Here is a 13,651-nt window from a genome sequence, read left to right on the forward strand (position 1 = left end):
GGAACAGCAATGAAATTCATAGAGAGCTGACAATGATATTAAGGTGATTTCTCTGCCTGTTTGGATGAAGCAGTACAGAGACAGTGATACGAAAACTGTTCTTTGACCCTCCGAACTATGAAAGAGGACTGAGAAAATGATGTAGCTGCAAACAATAACCATTTCTTATGGAAAAGAAAGGATGACTCCAAGAGCTGATGCCTCTGAGCACAGGGTGTGGAGCCAAGAGCTATGGAAAACCATTCCCAAGCAGCAGGGCTGAGTTCTAATCTGAAAACTACCCATGTGCCCAGGCTTCCCTCATGGCTCAGTTGGTAAAGAATCCACCTGCCCACTGTTTATAATAGCCAGGACGTGGAAGCAACCTAGATGTCCATCAGCAGATGAATGGATAAGAAAGCTGTGGTACATATACACAATGGAGTATTACTCAGCCACTAAAAAGAATACATTTGAATCAGTTCTAATGAGGTGGATGAAACTGGAGCCTATTATACAGAGTGAAGTAAGCCAGAAAGAAAAACACCAATACAGTATACTAAGGCATATATATGGAATTTAGAAAGATGGTAACAATAACCCTGTATACAAGACAGCAAAAGAGACACTGATGTATAGAACAGTGTTTTGGACTCTGTGGGAGAGGGAGAGGGTGGGATGATTTGGGAGAATGGCATTGAAACATGTATAATATCATATATGAAACGAGTAGTCAGTCCAGGTTTGATGCACGATACTGGATGCTTGGGGCTGGTGCACTGGGACGACCCAAAGGGATGGTATGGGGAGGGAGGAGAGAGGAGGGTTCAGGATGGGGAACACATGTATACCTGTGGTGGATTCATTTTGATATATGGCAAAACCAATACAATATTGTAAAGTTAAAAAATAAAATAAAATTAAAAAAAAAAAAAAAGAATCCACCTGCCACACAAGAGACCCCGGTTTGATTCCTGGGTTGGGAAGATCCCCTGGAGAAGGGATAGGCTACCCACTCAAGTATTCTTGGGCTTCCCTTGTGGCTCAGCTGGTAAAGAATCTGCCTGCAATATGGGAGACCTGTTGGGAAGATCCCCTGGAGAAGGGAAAGGCTACCCACTCCAGTATTCAGGCCTAGAGAATTCCATGGACTGTATAGTCCATGGAGTCGCAAAGAGGCAGACGTGACTGAGTGACTTTCACTTTTACTCTCACTTTCACCCATGTGCCCAGGAGAATTTCAGAATTGCTAAGGATCCCCATGTAGCTCCCATTTTCCTTTTTCTGTTTCGTTTTTAATGAGACTCAGTTTCAATCCCTGGGTTGGGAAGATCCCCTGGAGGAGGAAGTGGCAACCTCTGCAATATTCTTGCCTGGAAAACCCCAAGGACAGAGGAGCCTGGCGGGCTACAGTCCATGGGGCCACAAAGAGTCTGACATGATTGAGAGACTGAGCACATGCCTGTCCCACCATTGTATATTAGGTGGTGTGAAGGCATAGTGTTTCTTCAATTCACAGGCATAGAGATCAAGAACTGTACAGGTGGAACTGTATTTTGAGAAAGCCACCCAGTGAGCCTCATCTGAACCTGGGCCAGATTGGATGACAAGGCCCAGGACTTCAAGTGGATGCTTCAGTGGAATGAGACTTTGGGAGATCTTAGAAAGAAGTGAGTGTATTTTTATGGGAGACATGTCTGGGTCGCAGGAGCCAGAAGGTAGACTGAGTAGCCAACCTCCAAGGAGCCTCCTGGGATTCTTGCCTGCCTGGAATCCCCTCTCACACTGCATCAGGGCTGGTCCTGTGTATACAGTACAGAGAAGATGAGGCTAGGCCATAAAGAGCCTGACAGCTTCTTCCTTGGACTCAGATCTGCTCTGAGCAAAGCTTCTGGCATGATGTGAGGACACTCACACTGCCCTAGGAAGAGGAACTGAGGCCCTGCCAATACCAGCAGCAATGCACCAGCCGTGTGAGTGAATCCACTTGAGAGCAGATCCTCCAGGGCCAGTCAGGCCATGAGATGAGGGCAGTCCCAGATGACATCTGCCCGCAGCCTCATGAGAGTCCCTGAGCCAGAACCTTCCGGCTATGCTACTCCAGAAGTTCTGCCCCAAAGAAAGCAGGAGCAAGAAAAGAAAGGTTACTGTTGTTCTAAGCCACTAGATTTTGGAGTGATTTGTTACCCATAGATGACAAACACAACTCTACTGGGTATAAAAAAGAGAATCCAGTGTAATCACCATGAGAGTAAAAAGAAAATGTGTATTCACGGGACAACACGTAGCATCGGGCAGCCTGATAAAGGGCAACTTCTCTCCCCTGGTGGGCATTGCCAACGGGGATCAGGACGTGAGATGCTGGGGCTGGTGAGACTTGGGGATATGGTTTCAAGAGGGGACCTGGCCGTCTTAGACGGGAGCCTTTCCTGTCCACACTAAACCCTCTCAGGTCCAGGCTTGTTGCTGCCAACAAGGCCTTTCCGCCTTCAGGGCTCCTTTGCAGCCGTCTGTCATCATTGACAGAAACAGGTCAGGGATTACCAGTCCTGTGTTGCAGAGGACAGAATTGAGGGTCCCACTGCATGATTGACTTGTCCAGGTTCTGGGCACCTTCTGCTCCCAGGACAGTTCAAAGCTGCCTTCAGCTTCCAAAGGAATCAAAGACCCCAAAGAACCTCAAGGCTGAGCCAGAAAGGGATACGCAGGCACAACATGCAGAGGCAATGCAGGCCATCTACTCTGACGGGGACGCTCCACAAGTAATAACTGACCATGGCTACCTTAAAGCAGTCTTGCAGGCATACTGAAATCTAGGCCTCTGGACACTGAAGCTGGGCTAGTACCACTGCCCTGACTGTGTCTCCTTCACCAGGCAGGCTCAGGCCTTTCAGAGTCCCTGAGGCTCTTCCCTACGATGTGGGGTTCAACTGGTGGTCTCAAGGCTCTGTGTGGCTCTGACACTGTAGGACTCATGAGCAGTTGGTGAGACCTTCAACAGTGATGTTGGCACACTAACACCAGACTCCCACTTCCAGTCTCCAGTCTACAAAATCAATGCCAAACAGGAAACTGCAAGCACTAATTTATTCTGCGTTTTTTTTCCACCATGGGACTTGCTTTATACACATTGCAATATGCACTCTAATAAGATATTAGGCAGACAAAGAAGGTTTCTGCCAGCTTCCCAGCCCCCTGACATATGCTCCCATTTCTGCCTGTCCCCTAGAGAGGGGACCACCCTGGGACTGTGATCAAGAATGACTGCAGAGAGCCAGGCAGAAGGCTGGTTGTGAAAACAACCAAGCTCGTAAAATCAAATGGAACAACATAAAACCAAATGATGAAATGAAATAACAAGATGACCAAGCTAGATTAATGTCAGAGGGCCCTCTGCCCCACACCCACTCTTGATGGGTCTGTGAGTTTTGGTGGTCTTTATATCTAAGAGGAAGGAGATAAGCTGGCATATCTTTCTGTCCAGCCCTACCCAGTTGACTTGGCCTGCCAAGGCCCTGGGGCAGTGGAATCATCCTGACAAAACAAGAAGGTGAAGTGGGGTCTGCATCGAGCACAGTGCACGCTGGCACCTGCTCTGCTGGGCTTGGCCCTGGGGGCCCAAGCGAGCACTGGGCTGACACTAGGCACCAGCCGGCATGCCTGCACGTGGGGGAAGGGCAAACCTCCAGGCCTTCCCCGTTACAGCCATCTCTGCAGTCGTGCATGGGACCGGGACTGTCTAGACGCCCAGAAACACAGTCATGAAAACTCAGCCATTTGAAGGCTAAATTTTGAGCAGGAGTGACTGACAGCTCTGAGTGAGTGAGGCCTGTGTAGAGCTGTGCGGGTCATGAACTGGAGTACGAAGCAGAAGTGGGCTGGCAGGACACTCACAATCGGGACAAGGCAGGCAGCAGGGGACCTGGGTGGTGCTTAAGTCGCCGGTGTCTAAAGAGGCCAATGTGGCCCTGGGGAGCCGGGCAGGCAGTTAGTACTCGGCCCCTCTGAAGTGCAGCCTCATATACTGTGTGGCTGTCACTGCACTCGTGAGCACATTGACCGAGTCATCCATATGCAGGGGGCTTACTTCTTAGCTGAGCTGTTTGTGGTCTTTACAAACTCCTAAATAAAGGAGGCTTGTTGATACCTTTGAGGGCACAGGTGAGGTGTGCAGTAACCCCCCCACCATGATTCTTAACAGGGTTAGACTCAGGAAGGAGGTCCCCTGAATCTCCCCTGCAGAGGACAGAGAGCCAGCCTCTTCCTGCTCAGGTGCACGAGCCTCTCCTTACCCTTTAATTTCCCTCCTCTCTCCGTGAGAGGCAGACCCAAGACAAGATCTCCTGTTCTTTCTGCTGGGTGAAGAAGAAGAACTCAGAGCCTGGGATCAGAAACTAACACCACATCTCTATCAAGTGAAAGTGGAACAAAGAGACGAATAAGGAATCCCTCAGAAGAAATGGAGTAGCCATCATGGTCAACAAAAGAGTCCGAAATGCAGTACTTGGATGCAATCTCAAAAATGACAGAATGATCTCTGTTCATTTCCAAGGCAAACCATTATGTATCACAGTAATCCAAGTCTATGCCCCAACCAGCAACACTGAAGAAGCTGAAGTTGAACAGTTCTATGAAGACCTACAAGACCTTTTAGAACTAACACCCAAAAAAGATGTCCTTTTCATTATCAGGGACTGGAATGCAAAAGTAGGAAGTCAAGAAACACCTGGAGTAACAGGCAAATTAGGCCTTGGAATATGGAATGAAGCAGGGCAAAGGCTAATAGAGTTTTGCCAAGAAAATGCACTGGTCATAGCAAGCACCTTCTTCCAACAACACAAGAGAAGACTCTACACATGGACATCACCAGATGGTCAACACCAAAATCAGATTGATTATATTCTTTGCACCCAACCATGGAGAAGCTCTATACAGTCAACCAAAATAAGACCAGGAGCTGACTGTGGCTCAGACCATGAAATCCTTATTGCCAAATTCAGACTTAAATTGAAGAAAGTAGGGAAAACCACTAGACCATACAGGTATGACCTAAATCAAATCCCTTACGATTATACAGTGGAAGTGAGAAATAGATTTAAGGGACTAGATCTGATAGATAGAGTGCCTGATGAACTATGGAATGAGGTTCATGACATTGTACAGGAGACAGGGATCAAGACCATCCCCATGGAAAAGAAATGCAAAAAAGCAAAATGGCTATCTGGGGAGGCCTTACAAATAGCTGTGAAAAGAAGAGAAGTGAAAAGCAAAGGAGAAAAGGAAAGATATAAGCATCTGAATGCAGAGTTCCAAAGAATAGCAAGAAGAGATAAGAAAGCCTTCTTCAGCGATCAATGCAAAGAAATAGAGGAAAACAACAGAATGGGAAAGACTAGAGATCTCTTTAAGAAAATTAGAGATCCCAAGGGGACATTTCATGCAAAGATGGGCTTGATAAAGGACAGAAATGGTACAGACCTAGCAGAAGCAGAAGATATTAAGAAGAGGTGGCAAGAATACACAGAAGAACTGTACAAAAAAGATCTTCATGTCCCAGATAATCACGATGGTGTGATCACTGACCTAGAGCCAGACATCCTGGAATGTGAAGTCAAGTGGGCCTTAGAAAGCATCACTGCGAACAAAGCTAGTGGAGGTGATGGAATTCCAGTTGAGCTATTCCAAATCCTGAAAGATGATGCTGTGAAAGTGCTGCACTCAACATGCCAGAAAATTTGGAAAACTCAGCAGTGGCCACAAGGACTGGAAAAGGTCAGTTTTCATTCCAATCCCAAAGAAAGGCAATGCCAAAGAATGCTCAAACTACCGCACAATTGCACTCATCTCACACTCTAGTAAAGTAATGCTCAAAATTCTCCAAGCCAGGCTTCAGCAATATGTGAACCATGAACTTCCTGATGCTCAAGCTGGTTTTAGAAAAGTCAGAGGAACCAGAGATCAAATTGCCAACATCTGCTGGATCATCAAAAAAGAAAGAGAGTTCCAGAAAAACATCTATTTCTGCTTTATTGACTATGTCAAAGCCTTTGACTGTGTGGATCACAATAAACTGTGGAAAATTCTTCAAGAGATGGGAATACCAGACCACCTCACCTGCCTCTTGAGAAAGTTGTATGCAGGTCAGGAAGCAACAGTTAGAACTGGACATGGAACAACAGACTGGTTCCAAATAGGAAAAGGAGTACATCAAGGCTGTATATTGTCACCCTGCTTATTTAACTTATATGCAGAGTACATCATGAGAAATGCTGGACTGGAAGAAATGCAAGCTGGAATCAAGATTGCCAGGAGAAATATCAATAACCTCAGATATGCTGATGACACCACCCTTATGGCAGAAAGTGAAGAGGAACTCAAAAGCCTCTTGATGAAAGTGAAAGTGGAGAGTGAAAAAGTTGGCTTAAAGCTCAACATTCAGAAAACGAAGATCATGGCATCTGGTCCCATCACTTCATGGGAAATAGATGGGGAAACAGTGGAAACAGTATCAGACTTTATTTTTCTGGGCTCCAAAATCACTGCAGATGGTGACTGCAGCCATGAAATTAAAAGACGCTTACTCCTTGGAAGAAAAGTTATGACCAACCTAGATAGCATATTCAAAAGCAGAGACATTACTTTGCCAACAAAGGTTCATCTAGTCAAGGCTATGGTTTTTCCTGTGGTCATGTATGGATGTGAGAGTTGGACTGTGAAGAAGGCTGAGCACTGAAGAATTGATGCTTTTGAACTGTGGTGTTGGAGAAGACTCTTGAGCATCCCTTGGACTGCAAGGAGATCCAACCAGTCCATTCTGAAGGAGATCAGCTCTGGGATTTTTTTTTGGAGGCAATGATGCTAAAGCTGAAACTCCAGTACTTTGACCACCTCATGCGAAGAGTTGACTCATTGGAAAAGACTCTGATGCTGGGAAGGATTGGGGGCAGGAGGAGAATGGGACGACAGAGGATGAGATGGCTGGATGGCATCACTGACTCGATGGACGTGAGTCTGAGTGAACTCCGGGAGTTGGTGATGGACAGGGAGGCCTGGCGTGCTGCGATTCATGGGGTCGCGAAGAGTCAGACACGACTGAGCGACTGAATTGAACTGAACTGAATCCCATTTCCTGTCTCATATCCGCATGCTTTCCAATTCCTTCCACTCCTGCGGGTGGTGAGAACATTACCCACACTTGCCTGTACACACAAGCCTGCCCACTGCTAGGCATCAGCATCTGGTGTGGATTGTGGGGTGAAAATGTGAGAACAGAGCTATGGATTAGCTCAGTTTCCCAGGAAATGCAGAGGCTGTACAGCCTGGGGCCTGACCTGTAGCAGAATGGCAGAGTAAGCAAGACTCTTGCCTTCTCCCAGTGATGCGGAAGCACACCCATGCACACACCATTCCCCACCTGCCCATAATTGCTGTGTGGACACCACTGCCTTTACTCACCATCAACCTGCCTCCACTCGGACCTCAACCCTTTCACCACCCCCACCCCGATTCCAGCCTTGGAGATACTACTTTTTGTACAAGGACTGTGACATCAGAGCCTTACTTTTCCCATGTGAACCATGACTTAGCTCATCCTGAAGACCTCATGGCACCTAGTAGTCCCTTTCAGCTGCAGCCCTGAAGACATCAGCTCAAATCGTAGCCCCTTGGCCAGTGCCTCTGCAGGCCCAGCTGCCCAGTGCCCAGCTGCAGAGGACACAGACAACAGGACACTTGCTCTATTCCCTGCACCCAGAGGGAACAGAGCCTCCTCTTCCTGCAGCCAAAATAGACATTGCTCCAAAAGAGACATACCTGTGACCAAGAAGCACAGTAAGATGGTCAACATCATTAGTCATTAGGAATCACAAAGAGACACCGTTTTATGACCATCAGGATGACTACTATCATTACTACAGAAAATAGCAAGTGTTGGGGAGGATGTGGAGAGGTTAAAATTGTCGTACACTGCTGGTGGTATTGTGAAACAGTGCAGTCACTATGGAAAACAGTTTGAAAATTCCTTAAAAAATTAAACAAAAAGTTATCATGCTGCTGCTGCTGCTGCCAAGTCACTTCAGTCATGTCCGACTCTGTGCGACCCCATAGACGGCAGCCCAACAGGCTGCACCGTCCCTGGGATTCTCCAGGCAAGAATACTGGAGTGGGTTGCCATTTCCTTCTCCAATACATGAAAGTGAAAAGTGAAAGTGAAGTCGCTTAGTCATGTCCATATCCCCCCCAAAACAAAGATTAGTATAGGCTGCATTGAGGATGTGTATTTGAGTGCTGAAGACTTGAAGGAGGTCAGCTATTTCAAGCCACAGAAATATCTGGATGAGGAGCAATCAGGACAAAGGAAACAGAGCCAAGGCTCTGAGCAGAGAGGGTGCCCACTGTGTTAGGGAAATAGCAAGGGGCCGGCATGTGTGCCTTGCAGTGAGGAAGTCACAACAGAGAGAGGGGAGGTGTGGCCAGGAAGATCACAGAGGGCCTGAGAAACCACTGTAAGTTCTCTCTGTTCTGTAAATTTGCTTTGAGGCCCCAAGGCTCCCAGCCCCAGCAGCCTCTCTTGACTTAGTTGGGCCCCTGATGGGAAGGAACATCAGGGCTGGGATGCCAGCCCAGCCTGTTTTGCCAGATGCAAGCCATGACACTGTCTCAGGAATGGCTGCCACGTGTCTTGGCACTGAACTTGGCAGCCTAGACCCAGGCTTGCAGTGCGGCTTTCACACAGGCCGTGTGCCCAGGCCTTCTCCTGCCTGATTCCATCCCTTAGTGGGGCTCACCCTCCCTCTCGCACAGCCTATCTCCCCATTGCTGGGCACAGAGGAGGTAGGAAGGAAGGCCCTGGCCATGTTCTGGGTTGTTGATGCTTTTTTGCCAGCCGATGTCTTTACTGCTAATTGACCTTTATTACACCCTCCATCACTTGGAAACCCATTTCAGCCCCCATTGCTCTGAGTGCCTCTTGAAAGTAAAAAATCACAGACTTCTAACTGAACCATCATTATCTTGACATTGCAACGCCAACCAGGTCCCTCACCCTAGCCCATTATCTCTCTCCTCTTTCCAACTTGGAAAAAAATATGTGATCAATGTAAGAAAGTCATTTATTCTCCACTTTCTAGGCTGCACACCAAATAGTTTGTCAAGGCCCTTTAAAAGCCACTCACCTCACTCACATTCTGCTCAGAAGGTTGCTTTGTCTTTTTCTCAGCCATTGATTTTTGCATCTTGTTAGGACTGTTCTGTGCTCTTAAGGAATTATTAACAAATTAGCCAAAGTCTATGAGCTGCAACTCAGCCAGCAAGGCTCACCTAGACAGACAGTCTGGGCTCTCTTCCTTTCTACCTGGCACCAGGAGAATGGGACGGTGTGTGTGTGGGGGGGGGGGGGGGGGCGGGGCAGGGGGACATGGTGCCTGGTCAGGAGTACAGCCCTCAGGGAGGGCACTCTGCAGTGCCCAGGAGGAGCAGGCGGACTGCTCCAGGCTCGACAGAGTCCTGAGGATGAAGTGTGGACTTCTGGAGATAACAGGGAATCCACAGAGAGTGGTAAAAGGGTGTGGTTTTTGAACCAGAAAGACTTGAGTTTGAATCCAAATTTAACTAGTTACTTGCTGTGTGGCCTGGGCAGTTGTCCTGGTGTTTTGGGCTACAGGGGTCCAAGAGTGTTATAACCAATAAGGATCCAGCTGCAGCTCTCACCGAGTCTCAGCAACAGAAGGACAAAGGAAGGTGATAAGGGTGCTAAGGAAGAGCAAGTCTGGAGTCAGGGGCAAAGTCTGGGTTCTACAGAGCAGAGCCCTGCGTGGGAGACCCAGGAAACCAGATCTCAGTGTCCAGACTGGGGTCACTGAACACTCATACCTAGTCCAAGCTGGCCTCAGCATCCGAGAAGTCTTCCATCGGCCCTTGGTTTCAGAGAAACACTCTAACTAAAACCCTGTACTACATGCAAGACAAAATAGCACAGTAGCTAAGAGCATGAACTGGGAGCCAGAATTCCTGGGTCCAAACCCAGGAAGTCTCTTAACCTTTGGTGCCTGTTTCCTCGTCTGTAAAATGGGTCTAATCATTGTACCTCCCATGGAGTTCTTATTAAGAGTAACGAGTTAATATGTATAAAGGGCTTAGAAAAGTGCCTGGCCCCTAGTAAGTGCTATAGAGTTAACTTTAAAAGAAAAAAAGCAGAGGGGAGCTTGCATATCACAGAAAATGTTATCCCAATTTCCCCTTCCTAGTATGAGTAAGTATGAGTAAAAACTATGGATAATAGCTTTACAAACCCAGGCTTCGTCGCTAGGGCTTCCTTCTCCCCCACCATCAGCCCAACCAATTACCAAGTCTTCTCACCCCTTCCACCACCCGACCAGGCACACTGCCACCATCCCCTTCTGGACTGTTGCAGCAAATCCCCTCCTAACTTCTCTATGGTCTCCTTATCTCTGGTCTCATGTCCCCCAACTCACTCGTCACACTTGCAGCAAAGTGATCTTTATAAATCACAAGTCTGGTCCTATTGCTCCTATTGTCTCTAGGAGTCACTAACTCTTTGGAACACAAGGCCCTACGTGGTCCTCAACAAAATCCTGTAACTTCATTTACTGCCCTCATCCTCCCTGTTTATAGCCAGCAACATTCAATGGCCTGTTGTCATCCACACCACGCACACACGCACACACACACACTGTGTTCCTTTTGTTCTATTCTCTCTGCCTGAAGTATCCCTGAGGCTTGCTCCACCTCCCTCCACCAACCTTTCATCTCAACACTGCCACCACCGCCACAACTGAACCCAGCTAGCACTGAGGACCCCGGTCTCATTTCTTCCTGGAATCCTCCCCTGAAGCCAGCAGTTGGATTTGACATCTGCGGACATTAGAATAATCCTAGATAACATAAATTTCTAACTGTAAGTGACTTAACTCAATCAAAGTTTATTTCTCAGCCCCAGGTTAGTTTAGTATAGCTGTCCCTGGTTAACAAGCAACTTTTCCTCACATAGAAATTTAGGGGTGAATCTTCTGGCTCCATAACCCCTAGGATCTCAGGGTCTTCTGCATTCAACAGATTGGAGGGGTGAAAGGAGCTGGAAGAGGCAGATTTGCTTCTTAAAAATCCCTGGTCACAAGTAGTGCACCTCACTCCACCATTTCCTCGTGAGGACTAGTCTCCAGGTCACTCCACAGTGGAACATGTCCCCCTGCCACCCAGGGGACAGCTGGATCTTGCTACCTCAGGGCCACTGCTAGGCTCTCCCCTGGCACTCTGTCCCTCCATCCACCTCAGAGTTGTCGAAATGCATCGCTGAGATCTGCATCCAGGCCTAGCCCCCCAGCAGACGGTGATCCCCTGAGGGTAAGGGCCCCATCCCTTTTCCCTGTCACCAGCACCTGGCCCTAGTGCCTCGCACTGTGTAGGGTGAATGGCCAAGCTGAGTCAGAACCAGCTCCACGACCAGATAGGTGTGACCCTGGTGGCAGAAAGTCCTGGCTGGGAGCAGCTGAGCCAGACTGGGGAAGGGAGAGGCCAGGATACAGACTGAAGGGAGATCTTCCCAGGAAAGATAAAATACAGAGAGAAAGATTTGGTCCTTTGGAGAGGTTTGCATCTTGATCTTCATGGCATCTCTTAGGCTGGAAAGGGCTCAAACTCTGAGAGGTCTGAAACACATACTCTTCGTAGCTAACACAGGTAGCCCATGTCCTGTGCCAAGCACTGTTCTAGGTACTACGCATGCATTAATTCACGCATGCATGCTAAGTCACTTCAGTTGTGTCCGACTCTTTGCGACCCTATGAACCACAGCCTGCCAGGCCCCTCTGTCCATGGGATCCTCCAGGCAAGAGTACTGGAGTCGGTTGCTATTCCCTCCTTCTGGAGATCTTCCCAACCCAGGGATCGAACCCACATCTCTTATGTCTCCTGCATTGGTAGATGGGTTCTTTACCACTAGCACCACCTGGGAAGCCCACATTAATTCATAAATCCTCACAATTACTTCATATTGCAAATGGGGAAATGGACGCCCAGCTCAGAAAGGTTCAATGACAATGATGTTCTTTCTACCTGTGACTTTATTTTCCTCCTTTGCAGCCCCTAGAAGCCCTAGGACAAGGAAGATTTCAACCTATTTTCCAGCATTTCTTTCAGTGGGAATTAGATTTGGGGGAACACCAGAGATGTGATATCCTGGAGGCCAAAGCAGACCTTTTGGAGTTTTCTTGCCCCAATCTGAAACTTAGGGCTCAGGTAAGAGGCCAGAAAATGAATTTCCAAAATTATTCTTCACTTTGAATGCTAAACATTTTGCAAACTAAGAAAGACTGGACTTTCCACTGATGTTTATGTCTTATAATGTCCCTTGGTCAAATTAATGAATAGTAGAGGTTGGAGCCAAATAATAAATTGCAATTCTCCAAGGCCATCTCAACATGACACTTCTGTAGAAATAACAATGATCATGTTACAACAGGAGGACAGTCTCTCTGCATACAACACCAGGGCTGACTACCCAGAGGCCAGCAGGGCAGAAACCCCACCCCACTCCAGCCAGGCTTCCCATCCCCAACACTGGGCATTTCTATAGTCTTAGCTGAATAACAACCACCACCTCTCCTAGAAAATCACTGCTGCAGAAATGTTTGACACTGAAGACAAGGGAGGCAGCTATAATTTGTCATTATAGAATTACCCAGTGACTATAGCCACCTGTCCTCGCTGCCATCAGTCTGAACTCTGAGCTCCACTCTTGTCACAGCCAGGGCCTGCCAGGTGACAGCCACGGAAGAGCTGCTTCTTTCCCCATCACCTCAGGAAGGTCCAGCAGCCTCTGCTTCTGATAAAATAGGTGCCTCCGAGGTCTCCCCCTGACTCTTGCAAGAAGAGTAGATGATGAGCAACCACACCTGCTGACCTGCCACCCCCTCCATCACGGCCTGGGAAGTCACTCTTCCTCCTCACTTTCCCACAAGTGGATGGAGTGGCCAGTGACAAGCTAAGGCGCTTGGACTTCGAACCCAGGCAGGCCCAGATTCAATCTATGTCTCCAGGACATCCTAGCTATATGTGAGCCATACCGGGGAGAGGACCCTCCATTGGTGGAATGTCCCAAGGCAGAAGTAAAAGGATGAAAAGCAGCTGAATGAGTACAATAGTAATAAGCCAACACTTACAGGTATTAACTGTTTTACATGTACTAACTCATTTCCGTGAGGGCGCAGGAGGGCCCAGAGGAGTTATCCCATGTTGAAGGTCAGGAAGGGCGGTGGTGAGGAGATATCCCTCGTCCAAGGTAAGGAGCAGCGGCTGCGCTTTGCTGGAGCAGCGGTGAAGAGATACCACATGCCCAAGGTAAGAGAAACCCAAGTAAGACAGTAGGTGTTGCAAGAGGGCATCAGAGGGCAAACACACTGAAACCTTAATCACAGAAAACTAGTCAATCTAATCACACTAGGACCACAACTTTACCTAACTCAATGAAACTAAGCCATGCCCATGGGGCAACCCAAGATGGGAGGGTCATGGTGGAGACATCTGACAGAATGTGGTCCACTGGAGAAGGGAATGGCAAACCACTTCAGTATTCTTGCCTTGAGAACCCCATGAACAGTATGAAAAGGCAAAATGATAGGATACTGAAAGAGGAACTCCCCAGGTCAGTAGGTGC

The sequence above is a fragment of the Bos javanicus genome, chromosome 15 (assembly GCF_032452875.1).
Source record: "Bos javanicus breed banteng chromosome 15, ARS-OSU_banteng_1.0, whole genome shotgun sequence".
NCBI lineage: Eukaryota > Metazoa > Chordata > Mammalia > Artiodactyla > Bovidae > Bos > Bos javanicus.